The following is a 13032-nucleotide window of genomic DNA, read 5'->3' on the forward strand; positions in this document are numbered from 1 at the left end:
AGGCTGCAGCACCCTGGACGGGTGACTACAGCCACCAACATCTGTTCCAGAAGGGACCAGGGAGGAGGCCCGGACCTCCCTCCTGGCTCAGAACCAGGGCTGCATTGGCACCCGTGCCCAACATGCTGTTGCCCACCACGGAAGGAAGCCTGCTTTCCTCAGTCTTCTGCTCAACAGATCATGGTGGCCCTGGGGTTGTTGTGAGGACCAAATGACACCACATATGCCCGGCAGGAGACTAAGCTCCTAGCGCACACCTGCTCATACAGGTTCCCAGCAAATGGAGTTTCTCAGGCCTCAATGTTCAGGATCCATTTGTTTATGCAACACATTAAGCTCCTGCCATGCACTGGGCCCTCCCGGGGAGTGTGGGGGCAAGATCATGGGCCTGTCCCCCAAGGAGCCCCAGCCCCGCTGGGAAGATGGACGTGTCAACTGACCACGGTTATCTGGAATGATTGATGCTACGATAGCTTTACCCTGGGTTGGTGGGACGCAGGGGAGGGGGGAGGAGACATTCTCAAACTGAGTTTGCTGAGGATGGGGCCAAGGGCATTCCAGGAAGGGAAGGGAGCGGGCATAAAGGCCCAGACGTCGCCTTCTCAATACCCTGTACTTTCTTTTGCTGCCGTGTCTTTGCGCATGTTTTCTTTCTCTCTATGCACATGCTTCTGGAATATGAGTCCCAGGTGGTAGGGGGAACACAACAAACATACGCAAAGTTGTGGAGGCCAGAGGCAGTGCGGTGGGTTCAGCATGGACTGGGGAGTCAGGTTCAGACTAGAGGTTCAGACGGTCTCTGACTGGGTGCCTACAGGGGCACCCAGCTGCGGAATTGTCAACTGCGTCGTCCTACCTGGGGATGAGGGGAAGGAGACACAAGCCACTGCTTGCCACCGAGACCTCCTTCCCTAATGAACCTCAGAGACCAGGCTGCCCCAGAAAACAAGGTGGAAGCTTCCACAGAGGTGTCTATCAGCATCCAGGCTTTCACAGACAGGGAAACTAGGACCCAGAGAAAGGGAGCCGTTGGCCAAAAGTCACACAGCAAACTTAATAACAGAGCCAGCGGCCTGCCTCCCGCTCCGTCCTATAATTTGTGTCCCTTTCTGTTCATCCCTCACCCCCTGTCCGGATGCGAGAACTCAGAAGCAATTGCTAGAAACAGCGAGCCCTGACCCTCGTGCAGTTCAAGAGGGAGCAGGCTTGGAGGGAACGAGACAGGACATTAAGTTAACAGCCCCTCTGGAATGGCCCTGGCACCGAACTTCTCTTTAAAAATTTGTCTTCAACCCCAAAAATGAATCGAGGGACCTTGTAAAGAATGGTTATTGACAGAGAGCTGCTCGGGGAGCACTGAGACACCGGGCCCATGAATCAGCTTGTGAGGGAAGTGAGATTTCCCAGACAGCCAGGCCTGGCAAAGGCAGAGCCAGAGGTACAGAAAAGCCACCTCGAGCCTGTCCCCACCGTGGTGCTCAGCTCCTTGCCCCACCCCACACCGCTGGCTCCCCACCCCCACCAGCCCTGCGTGTGTCTCCGTGCCTGCCTTCAACAAATATTGACAGGCACCTACTATGTGCCAGGCACTACGTTCCCCCTGAGAGAAGGCTTCAGGAGAAGAGGGAGAAGCCATGGAGCCCGCTGAGAAGGCTGAAAATACAATGCATGGGCCGGAGAAAGGAAACTCTCAGCCGAAAGGATGATTCTTCCCAAGACAGGTGGGCAAGGACTCCTGGGTCTGACAGTGCGTTTGCTGTGTGGCCTTCAGCCAGTGTATCACCAGCTCTGGGCCCCCGTTTCCCCTTTTGTACAAACATGGAAATCACTACTGCTAGGCCATGTCCACTGACCTCCCTCACAAGGCCCCAACTGTTTCAACACCTGTATCACTACAAAGAGTCTAGAGAGGTAGGAATTACTACTCCCATTTCCAAGAGACCATAACACAGAGAGGGCAGGCAACTTGCCAGTGGTCTCCAGCTCAGAAGTGACCAGGCAGGCAGCTACAAATCTATCCTCCTTCTGCTACCTCCTTAAGCACCATTGGCAACTGAAGGGGAAAGAGGTTGCAGAGATTTGGGGGAGGTTAAGAAGGGGGTCTCTAAAGATTTGATGGGCTGGGATGGGGGCAGCCTGTGGGGCCACCGTTCAAGGCATGGATAGATCACAGAAAGTGTCTGGGGACAGATGGAACATTATGAACACTATGACCTCTCTGCCATCGTCAGAGGGACAGTACTCGCCTGCTGAGAGAATTCTATGACTTGCCTCGTGGCACATAACGGATAAACAGCAGAGTCCGGATGCAAACCCAGATTACGTGGTTCCGAGTTCCAGGTCTTTCCGCTGCCCCGCGCCGCCCTCCTCAGCGGGCATCTGGACTCCAGAGGATCGTTCTGATGAGGCCGAAAGAACAGCCAGGCTGGGAATCCAAGGGCTTGGTGCAAGTTCTCGGCCATGAGTCTGGCATGGCCATGTGTGGAACAAGCCAGGACCCTCAGCTAGAATCCAGGGGTCAGATGGTCCCTCCAGTCCCTTCAGTCTTGACGCTTTGTGTGTCTTCAGGTGGGAATCCCTGGGCACCACCCAGCCCTGCCAGGCCACACCTCCCCCACCTTTACCCCCTTATAGAGATAGCTGCTGTGGGGTAGAAGGGAGAGTAATGGGCCTCAGCGGTCCTCAAAGCTCTGCCAGCCTCTACCCGACGCCAGCACGGGTTTGGATTGGCCATGTTGGGGTGGGAAGAGCACAGTGAAGGAGCAAAGGGGGGTGGGAACCGTAACTATCCCTGTGTGCGCCAGACAGGCAGTGGGTCTCAGGGCTGAGACAGAGCGTGAAGCGTCCCCTGCCCACAGGGAGCTCCCAATCTGATGGCAGAGACCAGAATCTGTTCCACGGGAGCTCCCGGTCTTGGGGGGGGGGGGGGGAAGCCACCTGCCTGTGACGAACGCCCAGTCTGATCAGGGCAACAGGTCGCACCCTGAAGAAAGGACATCATGCATTCAGAGAGATATAAGCACTGAGCCCACAGAGCAGAGGGGATGAAGTGGACGTGGAAAGCAGACAGCTCATCCAGGAAGGCAAAGGGGAGTGTCAGTGGCGCTGAGGGGAGTTGTGAGGAAGGGTCTACCAGATGGCTGGGACTGGGAAATCGGGACCTAGCACCCAGAGGTTTGGGAGATGGGATGGATTTCTCCTGGAGGAAAGGGATGGAGTCCTGCGAGGTCCTGACCAAGAAGAGTGGGTATGGGGAGGCAGGATGTGACCCTCCCTCAGTGACCCTGGAGAAGCCCTGGGCTGCTGGGGAGAGAGCCGCTGTCCAGGCCTGGGAGAGGCAGGGGAGAGGGCCCCAACCCTTTACACCCTTAGGGGAGGAAAAGAAGACTGGCGCATAGTGGGGAGGCCTGGATGGGGGCCAACAGGCTTGGATTCCAGCCCCCTGGGCATCCCCATTCGCAACGGGCCCTGGCATGAATCTCTGGCCCTTCTCTGGCCCCCTCCTCTGGCCCAAGGGATCTGGACTGGATGGCATCAGAGGGCCCTCCCCGGACTGACCCTCTGTGCCCTCCCATCAGGAGCCCCGTGGTGCCCCGTGTGCAGACACATATACATCAATTCGAGCACAGGGATCACTGTGCCAGGCAGCCCCTCCCTGGGCAATAGGAGGGGACCTCAGGCAGGGGTACTGCAGCTGCTCCCCATAGCTCTCCCACTCCCTCCTGGAGTGGCCCTGTCAGCCGAGAGAACTGATGGCGAGCAGAGCAGGGCCAGGCACGGATCTCTGCGCCCTGCCACCCAGCACTTGCCCTGAAAGTGGCCTCCACCTACAGACCTATCCGGGAGGGGGGCGGGAGAAAGCCACAGCCAGTGGAAGGAGGCAAGCGAAGGGTCACCTAGGCACCTCCTCCCGCCCTCCTTATTATTTACTCCCCACAACCACCTGCACAAGACAGAGTGGAGCCCACCTGAGGGATGCACTTCATCAGCGCTGAGTGAGCTAGAACGCTGTTCCAGGCCCTCCTCCCTCTCACACTTTTGCCCACGGGGTCCTGCCTCTGCCCCTCTCCTCCGGGGTGCTCTGGTCCGGATCCCAGTCCCTTGGTGGGAAGACTCTTTACCCAGGGAAGGGGTGGGCCCAGAGGAGGGGAGCTAGGCTGTGGTTGGCCCTTGGGTCGGGGACCACTTCCTCCAGGGAGGGAAGAGGGGAGGAGGGAGAGCGCAGACCACTCCAGCCACTGCAGCTCAGCCAAGGAAACCTCCAGAGACGCCAGAGTCACGAGGCGACCCCTCCACCCCAGCAAACCAGGCTCCGGGAACAGACACAACAAAGCGCCAGAAGCATCCAGTGATTAGAGAACTGCCTTTGTCAAAAGATGAGGAGCCAGGCTCTGGTGAGTGGTGCGGGGCAAGCAGATCACGCGTACACACGCTCCCCACGCGCGTGCAGAGCACACATAAACGCACGCTCTCTGAGCACCGCTGCGCATCCACACACCTGCCGAACTCACTGCCCCCCAACACGCATGCACACACAATAAACACATGCACACATGCACACATAGGGCGCGTGCACACTATAGCCCCAGAGCGGTAATAAGCAGAGGCAGCCAATGTTTTTTTCACTATTTTTTTTAGTGTTTATTCATTTTTGAGAGACAGAGACAGAGCGCAAGCAGGGGAGGGGCAGAGAGAGAGGGAGACCCAGAATCCGAAACAGGCTCCAGGCTCTGAGCTGCCCGCACAGACCCCGACACAGGGCTTGAACTCACAGACAGGGAGATCATGGCCTGAGCCGAAGTCGGAAGCTTAACCAACTGAGACAGTGTTTGAGCACTTGAGGGGGCAGAACCCTCCAGGCCCTCCCCGCCCCCAGGCAGGAAGGCCCAGAGTTTGAGAGAAGGTCTGCAGGGGCCTCATGAAGAGGGGCTGGAATGAAGACAGGTGGCACACTCTGGGCTCCAGTTGTCCCCAAGGGGTCTCCGCGAAGGGGTGCTGTTGCCCCTCTGTGGAAGTACCCTGGGGCGGGGGATGGGAGGGGGGGTTGGTCGACTGTAGAGCAGCTTGTCTGAGGGAGGGGCGGTCAGGAACATCTTTACCCCACACTTAAAACAATAAATAGTCTCCGGCACTCAGAGGAATTTCCATTTACATGCAAGCCATCACTGAGTTAATTACAAAGATTCTTATCTGTTCATTAAAGCAGACTGGAGGGCCCTCTATTTGGAAACACTTTGCAGTTAAAGGGACCACGTTATTAACTCTAATGAAATGATTTATTTTGGACTCGTGCCTAGTGAGGTAGAACCTGGGACCAGAAGCCCTCATGGGGTGGGGAGGGTGCGCCCTGGTTCTCTGCGCTGACATTCTTGGTCCCGGAAAACCTCTGTGGGAAAGGGGACAGGGATCCGCAGAGATTAACACCTCTCCTGTGGATGGAGGGAGTCCCGCTGAGGCTGGCTGGAGGGGAAGGGCGCCCAAGGGGACTTGGGGGCCATGCTGGCCAGTCTGCCTTTGCCGCAGAAGGCAACCGAATTGATTCCTCCCTGAGCTCAGTTCCTTGTCTATGAAATGGGGGTAAAATAGCACTTAACCTCATTGGGTGCTCGTAAGGATAAAATAAGTTCCTGCAGGGGCGCCTGGGTGGCGCAGTCGGTTAAGCGTCCGACTTCAGCCAGGTCACGATCTCGCACTCCGTGAGTTCGAGCCCCACGTCGGGCTCTGGGCTGATGGCTCGGAGCCTGGAGCCTGTTTCCGATTCTGTGTCTCCCTCTCTCTCTGCCCCTCCCCCGTTCATGCTCTGTCTCTCTCTGTCCCAAAAATAAAAATAAAAAACGTTGAAAAAAAAAATTTTTTTAAAAATAAGTTCCTGCATGTGAATAACAGAAAATGTCCGGCCTACAGCTCACCTGAGTAAATGCCAGCTATTATTTTATCATCTTCCAGGGAAAGATGAATTTTCTAAAGTGATGTGACACCTTGATCTGATCCTCCCTATGATACTCCCAATTTTTTTTTTCCCAGCTTGGTGTTTAGATGTGGGACTTCCCTCTTAGGTTAAACCACCTCTCTGGGGTACCTGCACAATTTGGAGGGGAGGCTTGCAGTCCCTAAAAGGAAGATATCGATGTTTTGCTGATTTGGGGCAGGGGGAGTTCAGTCAATTCATCTGAGAGCCCAAAAGAGATCTGAATCCAGGCTGGTGTCAGAATACCTACATTTAAAATATTTTTCAGGACGGACTCTACTGATATTCCTTGGAGCCATTCTAATACTAGGAGGTATGAACTGAATCTTTTGCGTGTGCTGGGAGCAGAGGGGTGGAGTAACTCGATTCTCTTGGTCCAGGTGACCTCATCAGGAGTAGGAATGCTTCAGGAGAGCAGGCCCCTGGAGCTGAGGGCAGGGACAGTCGACTCAGAGAAGCAGGATCTCAGCTAAGGGGGGCCAGGGGGCAGCTTGCCAGGCCACACAGATCCTGCTCCCGCTCCTCAAGCTGGCATGGAGCTCAGAGGACCACTGTGGGCCATAAGCAGGCAGCCAGGCAGAGATGTATATCTGCAGGGTGGAGATAAGGCCCAGCCCAACAGCAGGGGGCTTATCTCCCACTGGCCTGTCTCTCGTGGTGCTCACAGGCTGGTTGGCCTGCTACCATGGCTCCCCCCCCACCCCCAATTCCCAGTTCCAATCCCCTCCTGAGGCCTGCATCTCCGTGAGCCCCCCAATGAGACCCTGCACCGGAGAGGGTGTGTGGTTCTGTTTGGGCCACTCCGTACTCCAGGCTGGGAGGGAATGAATGTATAGCAACTTTGTTTCTCGGCCACTGGGGCCCATAGGTTAGGAGGCAGCCCCGGCTGGTCCCCAGGGACATGGTGGGCAGCTCCTGACTTTCCTGGCCCACCCGGGACCGACAGCCCATAGGAAGGCATGGCAGGAGCAATGCTCAAAGACCAGACTGGAAGAATCCCTCCCTTCGAGTCCTCAGGCTCAGCCCTCCCTACCTGTGCTTCAGTCTCTTATAAAAAAAGGCTCTACCTTGGGATGCCTCAGGTCTCCCTTCCGGAGGGTTTCCTGAGGGGTGCGGACGGGGGTGAAACAGAGTCCAATGGCCAAATAGAAAAGGCATTGAGAAGCTCAAAATTTCCTCCTGGAAACCACATTAGGAGAACTCTTGCTGGCAAGGGAGGAAACCCAGACTCCAAAGAGATCAGAAGTAAGAGAGAACCCAGGGATTTGGAAACACAGAAGCCTTCTCCCCTACCTCACCCCCACCCACCGGAGCTCAGCAAGCAAAGAGGCAGGTGAGGCTAGGAGTGTGGGCTATATCCTGGGGCCCACTGAGGCCTGAAGTTGCACTAGGAGTTACCTGAGTCTGGGAAAGGGAATGCTCTCCCCCAGAGCTCTCTCAAGGCTCCCAAATCCCTCCTTTCCATTATTTTAAAAAAAATTTTTAATGTTTTTTATTTATTCTTGAGAGAGAGAGAAAGACAGAGCATGAGTGGGGGAGGGGCAGAGAGAAAGGGAGACACAGAATCAGAAGCAGGCTCCAGGCTCTGAACTGTCAGCACAGAGCCGGACGCGGGGCTCGAACTCACAAGCAGTGAGATCATGACCTGAGCCAAAGTTGGACGCTCAACCAACTGAGCCACCCAGGCACCCCACCCCCCCCCCACCCGCTTTTCCATTATTTACTTCTCCGTGAAATTCCCTAAGTTCCAGGCCCCCAGGTGTCTCCGCACCCTGGGATGAGCACATCATTGAATAGACTGTGGAGCTGACAGGGCTGGGTTTGAGTCTTGGGTCTGCCATTCACTTCTCGAAAGTCCCTTCAAATCAGCATCTCAGTGATCCAAAGTGTAAACCAGGGCTAAAGTGCTCTTGTGAAGACCAGCCATCTTTTCCATACTGTTTAAGGCACACAGTAAGTGCTCAATAAGTGGTGGGACATTCATATCGGATCTTTCAATCACCAGTGCATCATCTGTCACCAGCCCTGGGAGGAATCCATTCCAGTTGTGGAAGAAAACAAGACCCAGAGCAGTAGAACGATTTGCCCCAAGGCCTAGAATTTCACTGATTCGAATCCGGAAGGAGCCGGATTCGGATCTGGGTCTCCAGACCACTGTTCCTTCTTCCCAGCTGCCCCATCCCCAGGCGGACCTGACCTTCAGCGTTTCTGTGAAATGACTGCCCTGTGTCAAGTTTTAAGATTGGGTAAGGCTACCAGGCCCGAATGCAGGGCCTCATATCTCCTCTCCCCTGACCACAACCTCATCCTCTCTCTGTCTTCGGAGGCCCAGGGTGGGCCTCCAGCAGAGCGGGAGAGAAGGAGGAATGTTCCTCTTGTCTCTCGCTCTCCCCTGGGCCCTAGAGCGGGGCTGAGGGATAGGCCAGTGCTCTGTCAGCAGCCCCGGTCCAAGATGGATGTGGAACCTGGTAGGATGGTGTCGGCAACACTTGGTGAGATTCATTTTCCCCGCTGCTAGGGGAGAAAAATGTGGCCTCCGCGCCATTTATCTGCTCTGCAGCGAAGTGGTAAACAGGCAAGCCTCTCGGAGAACAGCCTGGAGCGGAGCCCAGCTCAGCAGGCCTCCCACAGGGGCTGGGATGCTGGGAGAAAGCACTGGGACTCATTTCCCCGGGGCGCCCACGACTGGAAGGACTCCCAGCTGTAGACCCACGGGGTGGGACCCTCGGGGGAGCCACACACACCCTCAGGAAGCAGAAGTTAGGAAGTCAGATGGACCATCTGGCCCGCCGAGATGGATCCAGGAGAAAAATGTCTGGGTGCCCCCTGTCCCTGAAGCCCTGCCTTTGCCTGTGCTGTCCCCCGCATGGGGTGTTCTCTCCGCGTCCCTCCTGGGAATACCCGGGGCCAGCCCACAAGTCACCTCCTCCGAGGAGCCTTCCCAGATCCTAGCAGCTTTATTTCCCACTGCTCTTGGCACATATCCTCTGAGCAAATTTGGCTTTAAATGGTTGAATAATTTTTATCCCACTTCTGCTCCCCGCAACTGTATCATTTCTGAGCTTGGTCCTCCCGCACTTCCCCTATAGTGAATTATCTGTATTCCAGGGCAGCCCAGGACTGGGCTAGAACATGCGTAAAATCAAAGTTCACTATTTCCTTCCCAGGTCAAAGGCTGCCTCCTTCCTGGCGGGCTCTGTCAGATGCCCTTGTCAATTCTATTGTGCTTCCTGGGAAGGCAAGTAGACACGCTGAGTGGAGTTTGATGCTTCCTTCTCGGGCCCTCCCTCTCCCTTCCGCACTCCCCGCCCCCATCACTTCTTCTTATACAACAGTCCCACATCTGTTCTCCATAAGCATCAAAGTGCTTTCATGCCCACCCTCCTGTCTTCGGGCCTTGCTTGCAAAGAAGAGTTGCTACTATGATTCCCATTTAACAGATGAGAAAACTGAGGCCAACACATAGAGAAATCTTGCCTGGAGTGACAAGAAACCAAAGCACACACGAGGACTAGATTTAATCTGAACCTTCAGAAGCAATTCCTTTCCACATTTTTCAAGTTCCCAGCCCTAGCATGAGATCCGCCTCTCCCCCCTTTGTCACCCACCGGCAGGGACAGGGCTGGCTCCAATGCTCTTTCTCTCTGCCTTCCCACCTGCTAGGGCTCACCAGCACCACTAGAACACCCTCCTACCTGGCTTCCACCACAGCCTGTGACCTCCACACCCCTCAGTGAAGCTGCGTTACGTCCCCTCCCCCTGCCCCACACAGGTGTCTTTTGGGGGAGCCAAGATCGGCTGACCCAGGCGAAGGGTCCTCACAGGTGGCCAGCCCTAGGAACCTCGGTGGAAGCAGTCAGGGCAGCCCAAGCACACACCACACATCAGAGGCTTTGCTGGAGGCCTCTGGTCTCACTCCGCCTCCTCCCCACCCCCACCAGCCCCTTCACCCTGTGGTTCACAAGGAGAAAGGCATGCAGGGAGGCTCAAGAAACCAGGATTCTCTCACTCGGCACCCCTCTTTAGCAGAGATCATGCGGACGTGAAGATGAACACAACCCAGCCCAGCCTCCGGATCCATCCACACACATGCCATAGGACATGGGACAAGCCCTTCTCCCTCCCCATCTGTTAAGCAAGAGGGCAGAATCAGAGAGATCTTGGGGTGGGGAGCATGAACCCTTTAGAGAAACCATGAACCCTCCCCAACCACACACACTTTTCTAAAATAAATTCCTCCTCATACAAAATTTCACTTGCCACTCCATAGGGGTGGTGGACAGACCCCTGAGGACCCTCCTTAAAACTCCATGGAAGCTAGGGGCACCTGGGTGGCTCGGTGGGTTGAGCATGTGATTTGATTTCAGCTCAGGTCATGAGTTTGGGCCCCGCGTCGGGCTCTGTGCTGACAGCATGGAACCTGCTTGGGATTCTCTCTCTCCCTCCTTCTCTCTCTCTCTCTCTCTCTGACTCTCCCCTTCCCCCACTCATGCTCTTTCTCTCTCTCCAAAATAAATAAATAAACTAAAAAAAAAAAATACACATTCACAGAGGCCACTTCAGAAGCTCTTGTAAGACAGTTCCTAAGAACATTTCCAGCTTCAGCTCTCTGACATGGTCTGCTTCTGCACGACCAGGAGGAGGCCAGGCGGACAGCAGTCTCTCCCTTGTCCCTGGCGGCAAGCCCCAGGAAAGGCTGGGGGCGGGGGGCCTTTCTCACCTCATCCCTCACCAGGGGTGTTAGCGGAGACGGCATGGCCATTACTCACTGAGCCAATCTCTCACTCCGACACAGGCCCGACCCCACCCCCTCCTCCAGAGAACAAAATTAAAAGAGATTTGTCCTCGAGCTGAGACAGCTCATCTCTCTCACGACAGCAGCGACAACTTTCCTGGGCCTGCAGCTCTGCGCAGATTGCCGGGTGAGCCTGGGCAGGAGGCCTGAGAGCCCATCTCCTTGGCCTTGGTCCCCCCTGCTCCCCGAAGCCCCTCCCAGTTCAGCACCCTCCCTCCAGGCCTCTCCTCCCATTCTAGTTTCAGCCCAGGAACCTCTTAAAAGGATCCAATTTAAAACTTCAGGAGGAATCCCTTCCCACATTTTTAAAGCTCACAGCTCCAGCATCAGGCCCTCATCTCTCATTTGTTCATGCGTTCGTTCAGCAAGTAGCCCAATTTGTCACCCTTTGCCCAAGCGTTCCCATCCCTGCAAGCTGAATTAGGGTGTCCTACTTGGAGCTCTTAGAGTGAGTGCTTCCTTGAGGTTTCTGCCCTCAAAGTCAGGGCCCAAGCTGCTGGCCTCTCTGTCTCTCCCACAGGACAGTGAGCTACTTGGGGGCATGGACCCTTTGGATTCATTTTTGTACCTATGCATGGCATAGGGCACGTGCCAAGATGGCTGACCACATGTACTGACTGTGGAGCTCCCATGTGCGGGCCCTGAGTAGGCCCACAGGGGGCTGACCAAGGACGATGCATCCAGTAGAGGAGACAGATGCAGAATCAAACAAAATGCTTCTGTGACCAGTGCTGCGATAGGGGTGAGCAGCCCCCCGCCCCAACATTTTGCCCTCTACCTCTGGCCACATCGTCTCCGCAGCTGCATCAGGCTTCCCCAGGCACGCAAGGCACCCGGCTCACCAGCATAGCTTGGTCATTACCACCACCATCCAGGACACTGGGGCCAGAAGACCGAGCTTAGTATCAGCTCTGCTCCTTGAGAAGGGAGTGGAGAATTGTGGGAAATTCCATCATGGCTCTTCTTATAAGGGATGGGGAGTGGCTGACGGAAACAGGGAAGGAAGAGAACCGTTCTCTTGATCAGCCCCAACCACTTGGCCATGGGTACAGCAAATTCACTGCAGAGAACACCTGAGGCCCTCAGAATTTAATTTGGAGGACCTGCCTTGGGGGACCTTCCTAGCCCCCCAGATCTCCTCCTTTAAGGGGCTCGCAACCACAGCAGAAGTCTAGACTGGATCTGGACTACACAGGAGATCTCAGTTCGAGGGCCACCAAGGAGAAGGACCACTCAGACCCAGGCAAGATCCTGCCCTGGATCGACACATTATCTTAAAGCACCAGATAGCAAATATTTCAGGCTTGCCGGCCACACCGTGTGGGCTCTCTCATAGTACAAAAGCAGCTACAGACTATACCTGAGCAAATGGGGTAATTCTGTGCAGTACAAGCTTATTTATGAACCCAGGTAGTTGTCTGCTGGAACTCAAATATCACACACATGCAGGAACACACACAGACACACACACACACACACACACACACAGGCACACAGACCCTTTAAACGACTCAAGGCCACCTCTTATCACTCAGGAATACTATACTATGCCCAGTGCCGCCATGGTAAACCCCCTAATCCTAAAAACCCTCACAATTAACACTGTTCGGGCCCCAGGGATGTACACCTCCACGTGGTTTGGTCCAGGTTTGCAAAATAAAAACCAGCAGATTGCTGAGAAGTTTTCTGGGACCCGCTGCGGCTGACATCAGGCTCCACTTGATGGAATGGGGAACATGGAAAGCAGCAGAAGCCCTTAGGTAACCAAGAAGAAGAATTAATTAGCTTTTCAAAGCCTTGCTCTTAGATAGCAAGAATGCAATAGATTCTTGAAAAACAAACATCGCTTCCAAGTAATGCCAAGTGTCCTAGCTATCTGACTGCTCCAATTAATGGCTCTGGAAGTACCCACAATTACCAAGTTATTACTGGTAGCATTTGCTACAGTCGGCACAGCAGCTAAGGAACATTTTGCTACATTGAGCAATTCATATTAATCACATGTTATATGTGTAGGGCTAGATGTAAAAAGCATGATACTGATTCATTTCATTAACCAAAAAATTGAACAGTTAATGCTGTTTTCTCACAAAATTTTTTAGACAAATATTTAATAATATTTAAATATCTTTTCCAAAACATTAGAATAAAATTTCAGCTTTGTGTAAATAATTTTGATTTAGAGTTTTGATCTTCTTTAGTTACAATAGGAATTACATTGTTTAATTTGGATAGACCATTTTGAATGCTTTTCAAAAAAGCATGAAAG

This window comes from Puma concolor, chromosome E1, assembly GCF_028749965.1.
Source record: "Puma concolor isolate L17-30 chromosome E1, mPumCon1.1.hap2, whole genome shotgun sequence".
Lineage (NCBI taxonomy): Eukaryota > Metazoa > Chordata > Mammalia > Carnivora > Felidae > Puma > Puma concolor.